General features: G+C 38.1%; 2 protein-coding genes across 5 annotated transcripts in view; one reads left to right on the forward strand and one right to left on the reverse strand.

Moving 5' to 3' along the window:
* The window catches only part of COL8A1 (collagen type VIII alpha 1 chain), an 89,131-nt gene that overhangs the window by 53,737 nt on the left and 11,691 nt on the right, over positions 1-23,703 (reverse strand). For all 4 annotated transcript variants that reach the window (NM_001293134.2, XM_004938241.5, XM_040697994.2 and 1 more), the window contains one exon: positions 19,270-19,400. The gene's annotated coding sequence lies outside the window, so the exon portion shown is untranslated. The remainder of the gene's footprint in view (positions 1-19,269; positions 19,401-23,703) is intronic.
* Positions 1-23,703, forward strand: part of DCBLD2 (discoidin, CUB and LCCL domain containing 2) — a 310,431-nt gene that overhangs the window by 44,525 nt on the left and 242,203 nt on the right. The window lies entirely within an intron of this gene.

A 23,703-nucleotide genomic window follows, 5' to 3' on the forward strand; every position in this document is an offset into this window, starting at 1 on the left:
TGGAGCTGGCTGCAGCTTTATTGTACTTGCTTCTCCTGTCTGGTGTTTTGGATTCCTGGCACATTTTTTCATACTTTCTTTTTTCTTCCTGCCAGTCTCAAAGAGGCAGATAAGTTTCTGGACTAGAAGTAATACTGAGTCTTTTGAGGTGGGTTTGTATTCTTGTTTAACTATAATTCTTCAGGGCGAGGAAGTAATAACAAATGCATACATGTATATATGTGGTTATAAAGATTTGTGCTGATAACATTTTATGCCATACTGCAGTTTGGAAAAACAATCAAACCAACCAACCTCAATGAGGAATCCTTTTCTTTTAATACTTAGAGATGTATTCTGTATCTCTGTGTCTATGAAATTAACTTATTTAGTTACTAGAAACTTAAATGTGTATGAATGAACAGGAATAGAAAGTCAAATAATTTCTTGAGTGAAAAATGCATTCCAAGTTTACTGAAATTATTTTCTGTTTGTAAAAATGTTGATAGATGACCCTGTGCCCCTACTTTTTGTGTATCTCTGGGCCCCTCAAAATGTTCTGGATTTTTTGGGTGCGTTGCATGTATTTAACCATTTCTGAAATCATTTGCCAACCGTTTGGTTCTCTATACCAGGTAACATGCATACATACATACATTTTTCCCCCATCTTGTATCCAAATAAAATTGAGGCAAAGGAGTTACAAAAGAAATACTTAGATCCTCATCTCTTGGGATCAGTGGATCAGATTACTAAATCTGCTTATGACCCTCATGCTTCAGGAAGTCTGCAAATACATCTGAAAGATATTAACTTTATTTTGGGGCTGGGAAGATGCTGTGTACCTACCCTGTAGGGTCCCTTTTGTCAATTCCTATGGACCAAGTAATCTACTGGGTGTCTCCCATGTTTTTCTGGGTTATAGAGGTGGATTTACAAAACACAAAGAGACATGTTTGCACCAAGGACTCTTGAAATGTCTTGATTTGTTGCATCACTCCCCTTCTTTATCTCCTTTGGCTTTAATAACAACAAATACATTTGTAGCACTTGTAATGTCTCTGTTTTTTGAAGAGAGAGTTTCAACAGTATAGTCCCCCACTTCTGTTTTTAATCTTCTCAATATTGTTTCCTGATCTGAGACTGCATTCCTGGGAAAAGCACTTGTGGATACTGTGAAGGGTGCCTGTGCCCGACTGCTCACCTTAAGCAAAGCACTATTTTAAAGTAGGAGTGCTGGCTGAGGGCAGAGGGGAAAAACTGGGCCCCATGAGGATGGCTTTCATATTTTATTAAAAGTGTGAGGACTTAATACAAATGTTTGAAAATTACAAAACCTGAAGCACATCTGCAGTGGATGTAGATCCTGAACTACATAGGCAGAACAGATGAGACTGAGTTTGTGCTAAAGAGGAAGACTCATATTGCTATAACGAGATGATGACAGTGTGGAAACCACTCAGTATCATCCTTTTCCTGTAGTTCAGCAAAACTCTGACAGTTGTTTATTTCCAAATTGGTGAACTTCAACATTTTTAAGAATGTTCTATTATTTTGTAAGGCACTCTGTTATTCATTTTGCTTAATCCTTAAGCTGTGTGAGTGGAAGTAAATAAAAAAAATGTGTAATAGAGTCAGATGATTTAATGATAGTAAATATAGTAAACCGCATGGAAAACTTTGAGATTCCTACTACATGTATAGCACTTTTCTGTTTGTCAAGTATTTCTTTGGCAAGAGAGCAATGATTCCTTCACATTTTCCCTTGAGTACATTTAGTACATGATCATCTTCCCAGACAATAGCATTACACTGGCATCCATTTTAATGTAAATGCGTAGCCTAGAAGCATGTTTTCCCTGTTCTTCTGTCAACTGGTTCATTTTACATCCAATGTGTTCTAAGTTATCTTGCAGATTACCATATGTTACTAAATGGGAGTTTAGGAAGAGTAGGAAAACCAAAAGAGTGGTGGGAAGGACTAATTCTGCCTTTCCTTCCACAAATTCTGTACTTATCTTAACATCTGACTTGTATTCAGGCAACATGTGTTCCTGGTGTGCTATGGTGAGGATGGGTAAAACGTTTGGATCCCAAATGGTTCCGTTACTGTATCACCCAACTGGACTGTCCAAGCTGCTATGTGAGGAGCAAAACCAATGAATTCTGATTTCTTCTGGATTTACATTCTTTACTTTCCTGAGGCCAAACTGAATGACTAACAGATGAATCTTGTCTGTCTTTCCCTCTGTGGTCATGTTGCCAAGTTGTCTCTACCCACTGCTCACCCACTGATTTTCAGGAACTTGTGCAAGGCTACAATTCTATTTTAGACCTCTCTCAGTTTGAAACTCGTATTGCCCAGTGAGCTTGAATATTATCTTGGGGTGGAAGGAGTACATAAATGGCTGGATTGACAAGGAAACAGCATACTGAGATAAACTTTGCTTTCTATAAAAGATCATAAAACGAAACGTAAGCCTTGCATGCAGTACTCCTCAAGAATAACATTTTCCACAGAAGCATTAGGGACTTCTTGGATACAAAGCCCTGAAATCCATGTAAGAGGCTGAGAACATTAGGAATGATATCTGGCATCAGCGAACACAGGCTCAGCCAAGATAGTGTACAAACTATCAGACTCCTTTAGCATTTTTGGTAGGATGGTGAGGAATTACAAATCTTGCTGTTGGAAATGTGTGTATACTGTTTTGAATCACACCTATGTGTAGAAACATTCCAGATCCACTTCAGAGGTGCCAAAGCTTTTGCTATCTAGCCTGGAGGGTATGTCTTCTCACTCTTTTCTCTGAAATAAACTCTTAGTTTAGCTTGCACATACAACACAGGGATATAGCATTGTTTTTAAACAACTTTAAAAAAACAGACAACAACAACAACAACAAAAGAAGCCCATTCAGTTGTAATTAGAAAAGCATACGTGTATCACTTATTCCTTTAAACCTTTCCACAGAATCACAATACTTAACTTTTATACACATGATCACTTTAACACTGCATTTAAAAGAGGGTTACTGCAATAAATCAAATGACCCGCTGGACATCTTTCCATTTGTTTCTGCTTCAAAATAAATTTCTAGCAACTTTGAAGAGGTGTCAGTATTGTACCCGAGTAAAAAATAAACTTGCAGATGTAATGGAAGCATTGAACAGCTGTTTTTTACAATATATTTTAAGAGGTTGCTTCAGGTAAGAATTGTTTTGGTCCTGCTCCTGATCCAGCCTCTACAAGGTGGGAAACCCCCGTCTTGAGGTAACACAGAGGAGTAAAGGCAATATTTCTCCTGACAAAAGCTGAAGCCCTAGCTCAAAAGCTTCCAACTGTGGGAATGGGTTTAAAAATTTAAAGGAATAGGAGAGGTTCAGAGATGAATGCTCCCAGTGTGTTGCTCACAGGACAGCCTCCGCCTTTGCTTTACAGAGGAACTGGGCTGTGAGTTCCTTCACTGTTCTGATCCTGGCTGGAAAGTACAAATGAGATGGAGACTTAAAGGGAAGTATTTTTTGAATGCAGTAAGGAATTTTGTTTTGACAAACAAGTTGTATTTCATGACTTAGTGTGACCTCTTCTTTTCTTCGGCGTTTATATGTGAATGTGTAATGCTTACACCTAGAAAAATAAAAAGACTGTAAATGAATGATACCAGCAGAGTTGTTGGCACTTATCATCTCCACTTTTGCTCCTATAGGTATGCAGGGAATTACACCCTTTCACTTTCAGTTTTACACGGGGAAGCTGGTATAATGCTATCTATTTTGGGAGACTAGAGCACTGGTTAATGTTCATTATATTTGCAAGGAACTCTGATACATGAAAGAAAATGTTAAGGGATATTGACCAGCTAGAGGCTGGAATTATAAATTCCTGTCTTTTAAATTATAAATTCCTGCCAACCTTTGTACCCTTACTTGGCGGAAAAAAAAATGTTCAGTTTTTTTTTTCTTCTTCTTTTTTTTTTTTTTTTGCCTTTGTTATGAATGTTATATCATCAAGAGTAATGATTGGCTTTCTTTAGTTGGATGGTTGAAGTCTCATGCTAAACATGGACTAGAAGTGGTGGCGAGCAGGATGACAAACAAGTCTATTAGCTCAGTTACTGTTTATTTCCTGATTACCTACCATTATTGCATTTTTAGCCATTTATCTGTTTCTTTTGCAAGATGTGACTCACTGAAGTATGTTTCCTAGCTGCACTGCAATTTTTGTGGTACAAATCAGAAACAGAACGTGTCTGAGTTTTACTTCCAACACTGTGCATGCTTCATAAACATTGTGCAAAGACCCCACATAAACACCCTAATTGAGTTAACACTTAAACTTACCACTGATCTGTCCTTTAATAAAGGTAAGATCTTAGGGACGCAAATGAAGCAGACTGTTTCATGAGCAAAGCAAAATTACATCAGGGTAGAAATAAATAAATTCTAAAATTTTCTAAGGTTCATGACTGTAGAAAACCATGAATGGTGTCCCAGCAAAGGAAGTGAAAGCCATTGTCTCATCCATACCTACTGCATTATTGAGAAGCTTCCTTCTCTCAGGGAGCTCTTGTAGTGGGATCTGCACTTTTGTCTTTTTTGTTAAATTTATAACAAGAAATAAGCTGAGTATCTAGTAGTAGAGTATTTTGTTTTAAATACAGGAAGACTTGTCCTTGCTTTCCAAGGTGGGTTTTAATGTTGGCAGCTTTGTGAAGCACACTGACAAAAGAGGGGAACTGAAAGAAGAGAACTGGAATATCTAGTTTAGAATATAAAGCCTTTCAGTTCAGAGGCTACCTTCTTGCTATATGTATTTAGAGTACTACAAAGAAGTCCCAGTCCATGATTGGGATTGGGATATTATCAATACAATTGATTTTTTACTGGTTTTGAAATATTTCCTAGAATTCTACTCATTAAACTGTCTCCTTCATGGAATATAGAGGACGTGTGCACGTGCGTAAGAAGTATGCATGCCCCTTTTATTGCCTGTAATAGTCTCTTTTCCTATCTTGTCTTGTATTCAGCAGTGGAGGCAGGAAGACTGAAATATATGCTTGTTCTCTTTATGAAGACTTTTTATTTCTCCATTTGGTCTGGCAAGGAAGTGACTTAAAGCAAAAATGTGTTGGCAAGTCTAGTGACCTGTGAAATCAGTCAGAAATCAGATAAATCAGCTAAGGAATTAACAGCAGGAAATAAATTACAAAATAATAAAGCCTTCTTGTTGATGATTTTGATATGTTTCTTACTGCATTGGACTCCTTCCATGAGATGCTCATAAGAAAAGCGAAAACTTAGTTCCCCTACCAAACCAATAAAATAAATGTGGACTATAATAGAAGAATTTACAGAAAGTTCAGAGGAAGCATTTCATTTGAGATGCTCAGCACACCTTACCATAGGGAAGTTGATCTAAGAAGCCAGATATCTTATCTACAAAATACATGACAACTATATATATAATTTTGACATGTAATTTTATGATATATCCAAGATGTCTAAAAGAAAAAAAATAAATAAAAAAGCAAGATAGATAACAATTTACTACTGTAAGAAGAGATCTGAAAGAGATTAGAAAGAAATTCTTCACTCAGAGGGTGGTGAGGCACTGGCACAGGCTGCCCAGAGAAGATGTGGATGCCCCATCCCTGGAGGAGTTCAAGGCCAGGCTTGTTGGGTTCCTGGGCAGCCTGATGTAAGTTGGTGGCAGCCCTGCCCACAGCAGGGGGTTGGAACTAGATGGTCTCCGTGGTCCCTTCCAACCCAAGCCATTTTATGGTTCTGTGATTCCATGATTCAGAGTTCAGGGCTTTATGCTTCTACTCATTTGTTCTCTTTAGTTAGTTGGTATATCAAAACCTTTATAAAGAAGAGACAGCAATCTGCCTGGAAGATATGTCTTTCTGTGGAACACTCTGGTGGAGTGCCTGTATCAGGCAATACAAAGAGGGAGTCAGAACATTAAGCAGTTAGCCATTCTAAAGTCTGAGGAAGTTAGTTTCTTCTGCAGAGAATGATTGTGTCATGCTAAATACTACTACTCACGTTAAAATCATTGGACAACATTACTACATATTGCATAAGCTTTGGTAAATTAATGAAAGGAGATACAAAATTGAGGCCCCTTTTCTAGATGTCAGAAAAGCTGCCACGTTTTCTTTCCCCTTTTATTTTGGAGAAACTCAAGAACGTGAATGGGGAGGGGAGCAGAAGTGGAAGTAAAGGTCTCACTAGTGGGATTGCGTATTTATTTTAGCAGTCGTTATGCAGCTGGCAGAGATTAAGCATCAGACAGACAGAGGAAAGGCTGGATGTTATCAGCGACTAACACCATGTTTGCTTTGTAGGGAGTTAGAAATTCATTGACATTTCTTGTTGGAGGACTTGGCTATGACCTCTACAAACATAACTTGTGCTCTGTCTCTCACAGATGGGTGCCATCATCTGTCGTTTTACACCCAAATGTCTGTGCTGCTGTGTACAAGGAATGGTTTCAGTGGTGTTACTGTAATACCAGAGGAAGCACTTTGCCCTGAACCAGTGCACAGCATGAGTTTCAGTGAGTTTTTGCCAGCTCTTCCTGCCTGCCATGCACTGCATTTCCAGTGCCCTCCATGATGTGGAGCTGGGATGAGGCAGCAGCTGAGAGACAAATTGTGTGGAATAGCAAATGAAGCTAAAATGGAAATGGTTTATGTCAAGCTGGCTTCTGTTGGCAGATGCAGGCTGACAACTGCTGAGCCACAGATTGTCGGTTGTTCTGTTGAATGTAAACCCCTCAAGGCTTATTAAAGAAGGTGGTTTTTTCACATGTGAATATAGAGCCATGGAGTTACCAAAGTTAAAAGGCAAACATTCTGGCTGATGAATAGGGATTCTTCTGTCTGGAAAGGGAATGCAACAGAGAGTAATCGGGCTCTGCAGTAGGTCTTTCCAAGAACAACATAATTGCATTATAGAGAAGTTACTTTAGACATTACAAAATTAAAAAGTTAATTACACTTTGCTCTATTTACACAATTTCATCCTCTTCGCTGGACAGTTTCAAGGCAACGTTATCAATGAGCTTGGAAACTGTTACAAAATATGCCTGAGATGCCTGGCGTGCTTATTCATGGGAATTTGGATTTAAGAAGCTTTCTTGTCCTCTGCGTTTATCAAAGCAGAACCATAGGCTGAGGAATTATCTGCCCTGACAAGAAGAAGAACCATCCCTCTCTGGAAGAATGAATGGAAAGCAGGAAATGTAACACAAGAAAATGTTCTTTCCTTGTTGTAGGAAAAAAAAAAGGAGGTTGGCTCATTAAAAGGACTCTGTCTATCTTGGATGTGCTAGGATGCAGATTGGTTAGTTTAATGCTACTCACCCATACCTCTGTTTCTTTTTTTTTTTTTTTCCCTTGCCAAATTCTTTGATTGAGTTGTATTTGGTGTGTGTGTATGGGGGTGTGTTGTTGCTTTTTGTTTTTTTCCTTTGATTCGTGTGACTGTAAGGGTCCAGACCTAGGAAAAAGAAGCTTCTACCTTTTTTTTTTTTTTTTTTTTTTTTTTTTTTTTTTTTTTTTTTTTTTTGGATTGGAGTGAAAGTGATGGAAATGCCTAAAAATACCCCTTTCTTCTCCCAATTATTTTGGTGTTTGTAGAGGGTAGAAAGTCTCAAATCTGATTTCTCCCTCCACCTTTTGAGGCAACTTGTGCTTCTGTTAGTAAGTTTTCTATTGACTGTGCATTTAACAGAATAAGTATTACAGAAGGTAAGTTTCATGCATTGCTCTAATGAAGAGGGTATTCTTTTTTTATATATATTATTTTTGATGGTTGCTGTGACTGCTTATTCAACAGAAACTTTTTTTTTTTTTTTCTTGTAAGCTTAGGACAAAACACTGCTGATAGAGAATACTGGGTAGATCCTAAAGACCCTGAGGTAACATTGTGCCATCTTTACTGTGAAACCTGAACCCCAACAGGGATTGCCCAAAGTGTAACCTAACCTCATTCACAAACAACTTTCAAGAGAAGTGTATGGTTGATCTTCACTTGACTCGTTGTCAGTGCACAGATTTAAATTTAAACTTTCATTTAGGCTGTCTTATCATTTGTTGTCAGAAGTGCTTTATGGAATGGATGAAGCCTGCTCTTTCACTGAAATGGAAGAAGTTTTACAGTGCCTTCCCAGACTCTCCCTTTTCACTGTACAGGGGGAGAAGGGTCTCTCCCACTGAAGGGAAAACCTAAACCTACTGCTAAGCAGAGGAGCCACAGTGTGCCCTAAAGGCCTCCTCTGCCTGTCCCCAAGGAATGCTCTGAGGCAGTTTGGAGGAAGTAATGCTCCACTTTTGCCCTTCTATTTGTAGTCAGTATAAAAGAGAGGACACATCCAAGAATGTTTCTATTCCTTCAAGGAGGCGGACAGATTTACAATCAAATTCTTTTGTTTTTCTTTCGTATTTGTCCTGTCTTTTGAATTAGGTAATGGAAACTCAGTTCTTCTGTTGTGCAAATTGTTTTGCATGACCAACAACTAAGAAATCCACCTGCTCAAATTCAAACAAAAAGATATTTAACATTTATTGTTCTTCTAAGAAAATATTTCTGAGTGCTTTGGCTAGGCCTGCAGAAGGCAAAATTAAACTTGTTGTTTGGGAATGACATTTATCATGACCTATACTACAGTGTTTTCATCAAGGTAGCAGACTTGGACTGCTTATGTTAGAAGGCTGTGTTACTCAATCTGACAATGTTAACAAGAAGATGCTTCCGTTTAGCCAACCACAGTTAAATTCCTGCCTTGACCTGACTCTTTAAATGTCTGAAAATAAGCAGGCTGTCTTGTCCTGTGGTTCCTTGTGAGCCACAGCTTTTGTGGGAACTACAGAAGGAGCTCTTCACAAACACACATAAGGATTTCGTGGTACTTAGCTTGCACACAGGCAGTTGAATGGTAGTAAATCTTCTCTCTGTCAATAACAGAACTGCCTGGAAGGAGTATGCATTAGCTACTGCATCTATGGCATGATTGTAATTGTTGCATGTGAATGTTCTACATGTATTTGATGCTGTCCTGAGTACATTCATACAGCACAGATAGCTGACTTTGTATTCTGTCCCCAGAGGGCCAAGAACAACTCTGTATTTTTCTGCTCTTTCTTCTAGCCTAACTTCTCTATTGATCATCCAATACTTTACAACATCTGTATTCTTACTGACCTTACAGGGTTTAGCAAATACTCTCCCTGAAGTTTATACTGAAGAATTATTACATTAAAGATGTTGAAAGGTGCTGAAGCACTTTCCAGATGTGTTCTTCCCATCTGGCAGTAAACAAAAGGAGGCTACAGGAATGTTCTCCTAAAACTATTTGCTATGGGTTCAATAGTATGGAATATCCTTTTTCGGGATCATGTATTCCTGTTGGCAAATCATCCCCTCTGGATTCCTGAAGGGTGCTGGCACCAAGGAGGAAGAAGGGTTCTTTAGTGAAAGAAGAAATATGGAGGGAAAAATGAAGGAACAGGGAATGCTTGGCTGAACAAGGAAGGAAAAGCCTCCCTGGTGGTGTGCCAGCATGTATCCAAAGGAAATGCTGGAATCTCCCTTTCCAAGGGACTTCAGACAACAACAAAACCTAAGCACTAGAATATGTATTGCAGAGAACAATATTGTGTTGGCAGGGAAATGGGCTGGATGATCTAATTATTTTCCATCTTCAACTCGTCTGAGAATAATCCAGATCTGTGTAGATGCTTTTTTTTTTTTCTTTCCTACTTATTTCCAAAATATTGTGAACTGGGAATTATCTTTTTTTAAAAGATAATGATTTTTGACCCATCAGTCCCAAGGCTCATCAAATCATAACCTTTCATGTAACTTACTCTGCTTTCCAGATATGCTAGGTGAAGTATCAATAGTTACAGCTGGTTTCTGCAATGGACACCTGCAGCCTATACCTCCGGAGTTTTGGGGGTAGTAAGACTTTGAAACTGAACTCTCAGTCTGAACTTCTGAGTCTGTATTACTTCTGCTTACTGCATTCATTACATGAACAGATCTGTTCATTGCTTGTTCTGATCTGTACTTTAATAGCTTTTTTTTTTTTTTTAAAGGTAACCGTGCTAATGCTGCCAAGTCTTAAATGGTGAAGATTTAATATATCAAGTTCAGATCCTGTGAGAACTATGGCTTTCATTTTAAAATAAAATATGGACCAAAGCTTGGAAAATATTGGTCTAATGGTTTGAACATTGGTAGGTAACTACCAAAATCTTTTTATGTTATGACTCATAAGACAGTTGTTTTCCTACATTTGGAAGACCAGAACTGCCAGTAATCTGAAATGTCAAATAGAGAGGAGGATTGGTGTGTTTGTGTTGTTTGCAATCAGTCGTGAACAAGACCTCAGTGAGTTTGAGAGAAGTAGTACGGAAAGGTTCCTGCTATGAAGGCTTGGCATTTGTCCTTCAACCATGTTCCAGAAAACTATTGTTGGAGCTCTGCCAAAAGCAGAAGATGAACTGATTGTAATGCACTGCTGAATTCAAATTATCCTGATAAGTGAGTGTGATTGACTTGTTTTGTCCCATTCTTAACTTTCACACTGTAAACGGCATCATAGTATGTGTCCAAAGAAGTGCAATTTAAATATATTCTAGAGAAACTCTCATACAACCAATTTCCAAGAGATGGTGACCAGATACATGTTCTCACTGAAGGGAAGGCTAATTGGTTGTTTTCTGGTTTTGTGGATATTTTACTGACTTCATGGAAATATTTGTATCTTTGCAAGAAGCAGTAAGTTTGTCAAAAATAACTGCTTCTCAATATCCCATTATAACATAGAGCATAAAGGAAAGTTGCTGAGTTACCTAGCCTTTAAACATGATTTTTTTTGAGTGAAATACATAATTCATCATAAATATCAATTTTCTAGAAAATGCAGAGCAAAGGGCATCTCCAATTTCAAGAGTAGAGTGTTTCAAGGCATTGCACATTGGCTTGTAGTAATGAAAAAAAAATCAGTTTGAAAATCAAAAGAAGTTAGAGGAGGAAGGATGACTTTCTTGTTTATTCATTTGTAAACTTGTGTAATGTCTTCCACAAAATTTCCCCATCAAGTATGTGTTGTGAAATTATATTGGTAAGATTGAGAGGAAATAAATACATTACCAGAGTATGGTATTTAAGAAGAATAAAATAGTAGCTTCTCTTCAAGCCAAATTACTTGGCTGACATGTAAGTGAGCCAAAATTGCTGTGGAATGTGAAGATCACAAGAAAGTGACTTCTAACTGGTACTTCTGCAGAATTTAAATGTTTTCAATATGTTATTAGTTTTCTCCTTCACTCCCTCACCATTACATACTTTTTTCAAAAAATAATATCAGTAAGTGAATATGTCTATATGGATCTGAGCTGGTGTGAGCAGAGCTGATATAAAGACAAGCATACAACACCTGTATGGTCTTTAGCTGACTTAGTTCTCATTCATTTAATAAAGGAACAGAAGGACAGAGGATGTTTTTGCTGGATGGTTTTAGTGTTGTGCCATTCACTACATGGTTTATGACAATCCACTCTTGCAAAGAGCCTTCATCTTTCCCATCTCTTATGCCTATAGAAAAAAATGTAGCATAGATTGTATTGTTTCAGTATTGTCTTTCATTTTACTTGAGATGTTCTACTGTGCCTATTTCCCCCCCAAAATTTTTTGTGTTCTCATGTGTACAGGCACATATGTATGTTTCCATAAATAAAGGACTTAGGTCAACGAATTAAAGGTTAAACATCAGCAGATATTTAGTTCTATCCCAGTTTAAAAGAATTCAAATGAAAAATTCACGCCAACAATAGCGACTCCACTGGCTGAAGTACTCATGGCTGTTTTGGATCAGGATTATGGGACATGTAAGCAGCTCGGGTAGGCAATGTAAATGTTTCTTCCAAATTAGTAGTAAGATTGCAAGTTCTTTATGGCAGAAATCATGAAGCTCTATCCTTGCATTCAACAAGTATTAGTAAACAGCCTTCAGCATGTCATGTTCACAAACTATAATCAGTTTACCATCCTAACCGGATGTTAAAGGGTGTGCTGTGTTTTACAAATGGGGAAACTAAAGCACATGAAAAGAACTTGTAACACTTAGACAAGCTGTGGGTGGCCTGACTCCAGCTCAGTAGAAGTTAGTGCTTGAATAATATGGATACTGATCCTGCATCCAAGTCTTGTGTTGAAATGTAGATCTCATCATACATGTTGACCTTACCCCAGAAATGTCTTATCTTCCTTACTGAGTAATTTAGGAGACAGCTCAGTGCAAAAGCAAGATGCCAGTACTAATTTCCGTTCAGAAGAAAGAAACAGTGTTAACAAACACATCTTTCTAAGTACCTACCTGCAATATCTCTCTCTCAGACTGGAGATATTGCAGTGAATTATAGACTTTCACAGCTGCAGTTAACACAGAAAGCCAGGTACTTTTGTTATATTCACAGAAGTGCTGATAACTTTGAGAACCTCTTATGGAGGACTTGAATTAGTCATAATGAGAAATAAGCCCATTGAAATGTCCGTACTAGAGTTCATGGTGCTGCTGAGCAATGTGAAAAAATTGAGCATTTGGTTAGCTCCTGCTACACTGAAACTGTCATTAAGTGCTCAAAATGAGAGCATTCAGCAATAACGTGGTATGCTCTTAATTGAGTCAAATTTACTGAGCCAGGGGACAATCAAAAGAAAGAATGCAAAGCTTATAGCTCTCTTTATGAGCTTGGCAAAATCTGTACATCGAGATTTTGTTGTGTTCAGCAGTTACTCATTTGAAAACATTTTATATGTTTTTACAACACACAAATGAAAAATCAGTCAAATTATAACCAAGACTTTAGACTTCCATCCAGTATATCATAACTTCCATGATTAAATTATTTTATGTATTCATTTTATATTTCTTAAAATATCTCTATTTTAAATAGATACAGCTGAGGAAAATATTGGTTTTAGAGCAAGGATGGCTAAACCAATGAATAGCTAATAAAAATGCCAAGTGCTAATTCATGTCTCAGATTTACGATTAATAAATCACACCTGAAAGAGCTGACTAGAGGAAATAAGTTGCTGAGTCAGTTTCAGTGGGATTTAACATCTGTTTAAATCATTGAAGAGTTTAAAACAAAAAGTCTGACAGGTTTGGGTTGGGGAGGATTCTTCTTCTGAATTGAAAATACTTTCAATTTTTCTTAAATTCCTCCTACTTTTGTCTAGCTATACTGAAGCATATCAAAAAGAAAAGCACCTCATTTTGGTCTCTTATATATATAGGTTCTAAAAGCTATGACTAGCCTCAAAAATAAAATTTGAGTGGAAGAAATGATTAAAAATAGTGATTTTTTTAAGAAGTGATTATTTTGAGTAACCCAGTTATTAAATCTCTAAATTTGGACATCTGATTAAAAAGAGGGAAAGCTTTATTTGTTTTAAAAATTAATAAAAATGATCTCTGAGGCTGGCTTCACTATACAGAGCAATAGTCTTTGGGATGTTTCAAGTGAAGGACTTGAATCTCCAAGCATTTTAGACAGTCTTATTTACCTTCCTTCTGCCTGTGCAGAAACAGGGGATGTGATTTCAAGCACATGGAATTGACAGACTTGGTCTGGATATAGATTCAAGCCCTTTACAAACTATTTGCCCTAAAGAATGTGTGGAACCTTCCTTAAAATGTCTATGGTTACCAACAGAAGGGTCTTGGTATGTATGCATATGAAATATGTAATAGAAATGAGCTATTTCTCCAAGTCGGAAAAAGGACTGCGCAGAGAAACTGTGCCAGATGACACCAGGTCGTTAAGTGCTTTGTGAGAAAACTCTTGGCCTCCCCTCCTTACTGATGAAACTTGCTTTCCACTTCAGTGAGGCCAACACTTCACTCATGAATGACGCCCTGGAGATTATCAAGAACATTAAGAAAAATTTCCCATCACCTCTGATTAATTATCCAGAGTAACAAGCTATCCCTTGGGCAACTAGTGTCTCAGCTATAGATGGACACTGCTATGTGAATTTTAATCCAATGCAAAGTCTGCAACTAGCAGCATAACTTCATCATTACAACAGTCACTGCTAGGCAATAAAGCAGTTCAGCAAAAATCCATTGGGACTACAATTCTCGATGTCTTATCCAAATCATTGGTGCCAGTTTGGGCTGTGCTGAATAAGCACACAATATCTGCTGGTGGATTTGAGAGTAGTCCAATTGTAGAATTATAACGTCTACTCACTAAAACTGATAGCTTTCCATTACAGAGCTGTATGTAAATACATTAGTAAATGCACACCTATGTAGCACTGTCACAGGCTGGATTCTCCCAGAGACTAATATCCAGCCCTTGGGTAAAATGGTCCCATATGTTCAGGAAAAATGAACGTGTTCTTCTATAGTTAATGTGAGGAGTTCTCTGAGAGAGTTAGCTCCCTACGCTGTAAAGAACTCAGACTTCTACCATCCTGCGTTCGTGTTGGCAGCCTGGTGGCAGAAAGAAAGAATAAGTGTCATTACTATTTAATGCAGTAATGCTAAGAACTCTAAGGTTAATGACCCAAGTGTACTTGGGGGTTAGGGGCAGGAGGTAAGGGAAGGGAAGAAACACCCTAAAAAGGCTTTAGTAGAAACTGGTCTCATGCATCTGAGTTATTTGTAGAGGAACTGAGGGAACTATATTGGCAAGAATGTGGAATGTCTCAGTAAAAATCTCAAATCCCTTCTATAATACAAATACCGTTGGGTTTTTTTCCTGTTTGAACATTCCTATTTATATTTTCCTATGAGTTAATGCATTTAAAGTATTTTCTACTCTGTGAGGATATATAGCCAATTATCTAAAATATTATTTTTATTTAAAAAATAAAAGCTTAACACAAGTACCTTCTTATAATCGTTATTCGTTATTAATCGTTACAGCATATGATTATCTTGTGAATGTCTTGTTTTCCTCAGATTTGTACATTTGTAATGACTCAAGAAAGTTGGATCAGTTGATAGATTTGAGATGTGTCCTCCTTTGATTGAGTCAACAAAGCCTTTCCCTGCATACCATCCTTGCTTACATTTTCACATCAGAAATAATGATGTAGAAAAAATGGCACTTGTTTAAATGCACAGGTTAAAATTAATTTAGGATATATTTCTGTTTTGCCCACTCACACACCTCAATGTTTTCCTCCCTCTCTTTTCAGTCCTAAACTGAAGATGTGGTTTTCTTGAAACTGATGTGGAGGCTGTGTATATCTTGAATGGAATCTTTTATTTTTCTGTATGGTTTCTTTTCTGCAGAATATGAGTTTGAGAGAGCTGGAAAATTGGAGACACAACAAACCTGCATCATTTAAAAATTTTGTGCATGGACTTGTCTGTACTTCTCCAAGAAGTGCTCAGTCATAGGGAAGTGTAATTCATCTGAATTTATGGATAGGTAAACATAAAAGTGGAAAAGATAAGTAACGTAAAGACAAATGTGTTAGGATATAGAGAGTTGGCCTTAAGCTGTGACATAAAAAGGAAAAGGGAGTGGGAAGTGGGGGGGGGGGAAGGAGGGGGAAGCTATAAACTCTACCAGGATTACTACTTGAGTTTATCCAGGGGAAAGTTTTGATGATTCATAAGTGTCTCCTGAGCTGCCAGTCTTTTCAGTTTGTTCGCCGTGCACACAGTGCTCCCTCCACCTGTTGTTAATTATAACATCCTATAAATCTTATGTTAGAAGACTAGCAGTGAGACGCAGTGCCTGCTCTGGCTTAGTGGATGCTCTAGGAAAAAAATAATTTTTCAGGAGTTTATTCCTGGATGAGCTTCTGCAAACCTGGCATTGTCATGCACTGATATTTCTATTAAGAAAAACACAAGTGGATGCCTTTAAACAAATAACGTCCTGGCTTTATATAACCATTGTGGTTTCAAGCACCATATAAACAAACACTCTGATGGGAAGCTGTCATTTAATAAATCAATATAGCTTGCTTGGTAATAAATATTTTTCTTAGAAACCACATTATTCTCTCTTCCATGGATCATATGACTTTGCAGTTCCTGAATTTTTTTTGCTTTATTCGAGCAACAAAGAAACGTGGGAAATAACTCAGCATTGTGAAATCATTCAGCTTAGGAGAACCTATGCTGTGGTTAGGACAAGTTTAAAATGTCTCATTTCAGGCACAGGTGGCCAAATTCTTCCTTTCTCCAGGTAGCCACAACTCAGCTGAACTGCATGGTGCCATCTTTCTGAGATGAGAAAAGCATTTAGCTTTGGCTTAATCGCTTGGATTTCATTGCCTGTGGTTTTGCAAAGAAAGGTGAGCAGTGTTTCCATCTCACAGGATGAGGACTAATTTCTTGCCTGTATGGCCTTTGAATACTTAAAATAATAATGCTTAAAAAAAGAATGCCTTGAATCATGGCTATTCCCTCTGTTTATACGCTGGCTGCCATTCAGATAACTTCCACTTATATTGATGAATAAGCCTTTGTAGTCAGCAGTAAAAAGAAACCCAGTACAACAACAACAACAACAAAAGACAAAGATTTATATTCTGCTGTCAGTGACAGACTGGTTCTAAATACAAGTTCTATAAAGACATATGCAAGCAGGTGGCATTATGAGAAACTTCCTATTGTATTTAAACTGATGTATTCATGGATGTTGAATAACTTGCCTCTCTGTTCGCATTACCAAAAACTGTAAGTTGGTCTAAAATATTTAGCATCAAACTTTACTAAAAACACGTATGATTTCATACATAAATACATGCAAGCATGCAAGTATATTTCACCTATATTCACATATATTTCACCTAAAGAGTATGAGCAATAATACTGCTCAGTATAAAGTCCTTCAAGTTTTCTACTGAGTGCTAAGAAGGTCATAAAAATTGATAAAAGTATGAAAATGCATCTTGTTTTACTGGGATGCTTTTACGATTTGCTATGGATACTGAAATTGGTGTATTCTGTACTATGTGGGGAAAAAATACAGAGCTTCAGTGGCTTATTTGCTCTGCTAGCTAATAAAAATATGATTTTGATTATTCTTAAAACTCCCAATTCAACCTATTTTGGGTAAGTTATATTATCTTTTACAGTTCACATGACATTATGTGATGATGTGACTTGATGATCAGAGGGCTGGAGCACTCCACCTATGAAGAATGGTTGAGGGAGCTGGGCTTGTTTGGCTTGGAGAAGAGAAGGCTGCAGGGAGACCTCATTGTGGCCTTTCAGTACTTGAGGGGAGCATATAAACAGGAGGGGGAACAGCTGTTTATGAGGGTGGACAGTGATAGGACAAGGGGGAATGGTTTTAAACTGAGACAGGGGAGGTTTAGGTTAGATATTAGGAGGAGGTTTTTCACTCAGAGGGTGATGACACACTGGAACAGGTTGCCCAAGGAGGTTATGGATGCCCCATCCCTGGAGGCATTCAAGGCCAGGCTGGATGTGGCTCTGGGCAGCCTGGTCTGGTGGTTGGTGACCCTGCACATAGCAGGGGGGTTGAAACTCGATGACCGTTGTGGTCCTTTTCAACCCAGGCCGTTCTATGGTTCTGTGTGCATTCTAATTCAATCGAGATCCATGGTAAAGTACAGTGGACTTCCACAAAAATAAAAAACTATTGCAGCAAGCCTTGAGTGGAAGCTGAAAAGTAACTTAAGGAATATTAATAACAGAAAGGCAATGAAAAGAGATTCTGGTTTTAGGCAAACAGTTTGACAGTGGTTCAAAATGATAGTTTAGGAGACAGATAGGACAAAAAATTGCTGCAAGTATACAAAAAATATGAATCCTTGGAAGACAATTCAGAGTAATGTTTGCTTAACAGGCAAGCTTTAAATGACCTCAAAAAATTATGTGCCACGTTGGTTACTGCCCTGTAATAGAATTTCATTGCTTTGAAAGCAACTGAGGAGCCTGAGGCAATTTTGTTAGTGATACTAATAAGAATCTCCCTGCGTACCTACATCTGTATTTTTCCCTTTTTCTCTTTTCTGTGCTGGTATTTATACAGTATCACATTTACTTGAACATTAATTAAAACAATTAATTATTTAAACTAATAGTATATATTTTTTTCTGATTCAGTTTACCGCAATTCAGCTACATTGGTGTGCATTTCTAGAAACTTCTTAATTTTCAACTGCAGGGAGGGAAAGAAGCTACAAACTACATCTTACATTGTGAAAGATGCACATTTCTAGTAGGGCAGCAGAGAGAATGCTGTCAGGGTCTTGACTACTGATGTACAAGGAAGGAGGGGAAACACCAAAGCTTTGTGAGGGTATAAATCTTTATGAAAATGTTTGCTGTGTACCCTAGTTCCAAGACTAATTGCATCTCTACGTTCTTGGACAAGATTCAACAGAAGCCACTTCCTATTTTTGGAATACAGTTTAGTGAAGTGATGCCTCCTAGCCTGCGCCCTAAGCTGCATGTTCCTGGTGCTGGCTTTGATCACACCAGTCCCACACTGCACGATTGTGTTCTTGGGAGGAAACGTGATGCTGCTGGCCAGGGACTGGTAAGCTCTCATGAATGCAGTTCTTCATGCTGAGTGAATAATATTTATAAAATAACCTGAAGTAGGAACATCCATCCCACTAAGCAGAACCTTATCTCAGTGTGCAAGTGCCTGAGAAGCAGATGATCTCTCTCCCCAAAGAGTATGCTGATAGCAGGCTTTGGACATGGAGGAGTTTTCTCCTCATCTGGTTTAGGACAGGTACATTCATGTAGCTTCTTCCTTTTGTCTTAGAACATCTGACAAGATTTATTCTTTCAAAGCCAGCAATTTTCCACAGGAAATGAAACTTTGAAAGACTTGTTAATTGTTCTAGTATTAGACTTTTCTCTGTGTCCTCAGTGTCTTTAGCTCTTAATGCCACTGCATCACAAAATGTAGTCTCTGACATATCTCTAGTGGTTATACAGTTGTCTTCTGACAGGCCGCGAATCCCGAATGTTGCATCTATCATGTCAATGTTCTATTTATGAAGGGAAGGGAACAGACACTTGCAATTGCTTTCCAAACCGAAATCCATGCGCTCATAATGCATTACTGCTAAATTTGTAATAACAGATGGGGCTTAAATCTGCCTGTCTGGTAGTGAAATTGTCAGTGTTCCAGTCTTTTGGGTTGACTGGTGCTATACTTCCCAGCAAAATGTTTTGCCCAGAAAAACTTTTATTGGCAGGGAACAGAAGACTTCCGTAATGCTTAAAAACAAGTTGTTAGGAAGAATTACCTCAGCTTAATAGGAGAGTACTTCACTGAAGCTGTTCTGATATCGAGACTTGACATCCAGCAATGAAGAGAACATAATAGCGCTGAGTATCAAATGCGAAGGGCTCTGACTGTCTGCACTTTCTTCTGTTTCTGGAAAGGAAGGAAAGAAAGCATGTATGTTAACAATCTTCAAAATATTCAGAACATCAGAGAAATATTTTTTACTGTAGTTGAATAAATAAACCACAGAAAGTTTATTTTATTTTTCTATTTTAATATTTTTTGAAGTAATCAAAAGTTAAACAGGAGACAGCAGAGAAAATTGTGTTTAAAACTGTTGCTCAGGTTACAGAGACACCATGAAGGGCTCCCATTTTCTTTTATTTCATTTTTATGAGTAAAATTTGTCTGCATTCCCACATGATGCTTGTGCGTAGCTCTGTAATTCACAGCAAGCTGTAAGTTACTTTCTCTGCGGTCTACTTTGTATACTACAAGTAATAACTATTCATAGATTTGAAGAAGTGAAAGCTGGAAAAATGAGGGTGAAAACTGGGATCTTTCACTGTAGAGTGACACAAAACCAACAGCAGAAAACAACAAATTGCATCAACCAAACCCTAAAACCTAAGCAGATTTTTTTTCTCCCCCCTCATAAACGAATAACAGTCGACAGTTCTGGAATGTGCACTCCTCTCCCATGAAAACATTTTTCCGCTCTGCCTTTTCCAAAAATCAAAAGTTCAAAGCTAGACTACTGCACATTATAAAAGAACAAATTTGCCATGACACTTAAAGACATGAGTCAGTGTATTCAGCTTTCTTGAGGCAGGAAGGAGTTATGTTTCTGGTTAAGGCAAATTTTCAAGTAAAGGAATTATTTTTGTAGTTCTATATATCTATCTCCTTACAATTATTTATCCAAATAGGTTGTCTATTTTACTGTACTTCTAAAGTTTTCATTCATGCCCTGTTTGTCACTGTTATATTAATTGAGGATTACATCTCTTCAGAAAGCAAAATATTAACATTCTTGTTATACAAATGGACATATGCAATCACAATCACTAATATTCTTGGTATTATTTAGCATATCTGTGGCAGCCTGGGAGCCTCAGCTGCTTTTCTTTACTATAAAGGGTGCTGCTTTTGCTCCTGAGAATAGCACAAAGAAGGCGACTAGCATGTAAGTAGAGGACAGAGACAAAATGAGGTGGCTTTGGACTGCTGTGAGTAAAGCAACTTTTATTTGGATTAAAAAGCATATGATTTTGTGTTGTCTTAAGTGTGAGGCGCATAACCCAATATATCAAGCAGCTGAATTGCTCTATGTAGTTTTTGAAGCTGTCTAGGAAACTTGGAACACCATTACCATTTATTTGGAGCAAGTGGCTGACTCATTCGTCTGCCTTAAAAAACTCTACTTCTGTTCCTGAGTGAAGCAAGACGGATATTCTAGAAGTCACTCTTGTTGTACAACAGGAGAAGTGCAGAAAGTCACGGAGCTCCTGCTAGTATTGAGCCCAGCTGTTTCCAAATGCATATTTGATTTGGAGCATGTTAAAGGATGCAAACTTCTGCTTGATAGCTTTAATGTGTTCAGTTCTTTCAGGAAGATTGGCAGTGCAAAGTCCGTGGTTTGTGGCTGAGACAGGCACACATTTGGGGTTGCAGGATCAAAGGTCTGGTCTAGATTTACACCTTTGACACTGAAAGTTATGTTTGGTAGGATGGAGCCAAAATCGGATAATCTTTGAGCTTGGAGAAAGCCAACATCTGAAATGATACCCAACAGTCTGGGTCCACCATCAGGATTAAATTTTCCCTTATTAATATATAAAGATTCTTACGATATTCCTTAAGAACAGCAGTGCTCAGCAACTGTGGAGAAAATACACTCGAACTTAGGGACACTTAAAATTTCTGTTTTTGAACAATATAGCCTAGACACGAGGCTATAATTTCTACAGCTACCATGATCTTCCTGTTGCTTTTGCAAGATGCATGAAACAACTGCAACTGGAAGTTACACATAGTCATAAATTCTCTTAAGCCTTTTTAAAAAACCCTTCTTTATCTCACAGAGGAACGCAAAGTGGGTGCAATGTAATTAACAGAAAAAAAAAAATTCAAATGGAAAGGTTTTTTTGTTTGTTTGTTTTTAGAGGTCTTTAACAGATTGTGCCGTTGCATTTATGTTGGTTGTGTACAAGATTGTAGAAACGAAGGGAAATTTTGGGAAATATTTCTGGTAAGGATGAGTTCCACGAGCTTTTTTTCAGGTATATACATATACCAGTGACAACAACTAGAAGAACAAGGCTTCTAAAGAGAGAAGTCTGCATTAGGTGAGATGCTTGTTGGGTGAACTGTATTTTGATAACCACTGTAGTAGAGACAGAACAAAAGCAAACTCTGCCAGATAATCACTAACCTAATTTAATTTTTGCGCATCGTGCATTAAATTCAATTAGGTGGCAATGCCTTTACAGCAAGAGGGCAGTCAATTAATGACAGCCTAGAAACGATGAGTGTTTGCTAGCTATGGGCAGATAAGAGAGAGAAGAGAATTTCCTCCCTTCTTCTCTGGAGCCAAGCACAGTCCTTGCTTGTGTGCTCCTTGGTTTGGATACTTAGGCAATGCAGGCAGTAATACTGTATATGTTCTGAAACAGGCAGAACCACAGCTCAGCCAAGCTTCAGCACCCGCCACAGTTATAACTATCACACAGGGCAGATATGTAATTATCTGGCCCGTGCTTCCGACTCCCACGTTATACAAGTGAGCAGGAAAGAGACTCTCACCAGAAGTTAGCAAAACTGTGTGATTTATAACATTGGTGGTAGGTGGAACGGAGGAGACTGGAACCAAGAGAGCCAAATATTTTAAGCATCTGCTACAGGCCTGTGCCAGATGCAGGATACCAGACAAGATGTGCCATTTGTCTGTTCTTGAATGGAATTTCCTATGTCCCTAATACCAAGCAAACTCTGTTTATTTATAATATAACTCCTTCTGGTTTTGGAGAGATGATATACAGCACATTTCATCTTTTCACGCTCACAATGATATTTAAACACTTGAAAAGTGATTTATTTAGCTGTATAAATTCAGTCAGGCTTGGCAATTGTTTTGCTTTGTCATGGGTAAATCTGTAAAGGCTGGCAAACTCTTCAGGGAGGCTGAACTGTGTAGATTACAGAAGTACAGCTTTCCATAATGCCGGTCTGGGTTAAGAATGAGACAGAAGTTCTTTTAAGATCTGCACCAGTGGGCGCTGGTTTCAAGTGTCAATCTTCATGGGCACAAAAAGGAGAGTGCTATTCTACTTCTTTGTGATTATAGTTAATGATTATTTCCCAAAGAAATCAGCAGTAATTTCAAAGCAAAACTTTTTTTTCTCAGGATACATCAATTCAAAACTACAGCTCTTTGTTGAAAACAGATGTATTAGTTGTAGTTTCCATTTCCTGGAGGGAATTTCTAGACAAAATTAGAGAGAAACATAACCTTCCCTGACTAACGGTATCTCATACGGAGATCAATTACCAGGTTGAGTACCCCAGTTTTGAGTCTCCGTGCTGCTTTGTTGATACTGAAGACACAAGCCCCAAACTGCCCTTAAGACCACGTAAAAAAATCAGTGCTAGAGTGCCTGGAACTGTAAGGAAAATGAGGAAAATGCAACAGCCCTGCAATAGAAGTCCTAGGCTCCAGTACAGGCCAACTGCAGGGTCAGTCTTCAGCTTTCACTAATGTTTGCACCCTTTCCTGCCAGTGTGGGTACGTTTGCTTGCTCTGCTTAAAGGCTCACCAGGTGGGCCTGTCAAACACAGTGGCTTTCTCCCTGGACCATTTTTGTTACCCGAGCTCTAGTGTCACATCCCCCAGTCCTTTTACAAGTGGACTGTGTCCTGCTCACCTTGCTGGTTTCCAGACTGTGACCTTTCTTGAACTGTTGCTAGATTTTGAGTTCGGAGGAGATAACAACTAAGACAGACTTCTTGACCTGGGCCCTCGATAGGCACCAGGTTGTTTCTTTCTTTGTTTTCTTTACCAAAAAAAAAAAACCAAAAATCAAGCCTCTTCAGAAATGCCCTGCTTTCTTCCGAGGATGAGACAAGAGAATTAAAACCAAAACAGAGCAACTTAAAAATAAAAGGAGAGAGAGAAAATGACAAGTTCTAGTCTCGAATTTGCTGACAAATACTGAAGGCCCACAGCATTACTAACTGTAATCTAAGTTCTTCCAGTGATGCTGCCACTTTCTACGTTAAAACATGTGCAATTAACTGCCTGCATAAACATGCTGCATGAGCTCATCCCTTTCTACCTCAGTTTTTCTGTTTATAAATTTCAGGCTGTAAAATTTGCCTGTGGTATTGCTCTGAAGTCCAGCTTCTGATTGTAACTGTTATTACAATAGTAACTGCAACAGATGTCAGAATGAAG

The sequence above is a fragment of the Gallus gallus genome, chromosome 1 (assembly GCF_016699485.2).
Source record: "Gallus gallus isolate bGalGal1 chromosome 1, bGalGal1.mat.broiler.GRCg7b, whole genome shotgun sequence".
Lineage (NCBI taxonomy): Eukaryota > Metazoa > Chordata > Aves > Galliformes > Phasianidae > Gallus > Gallus gallus.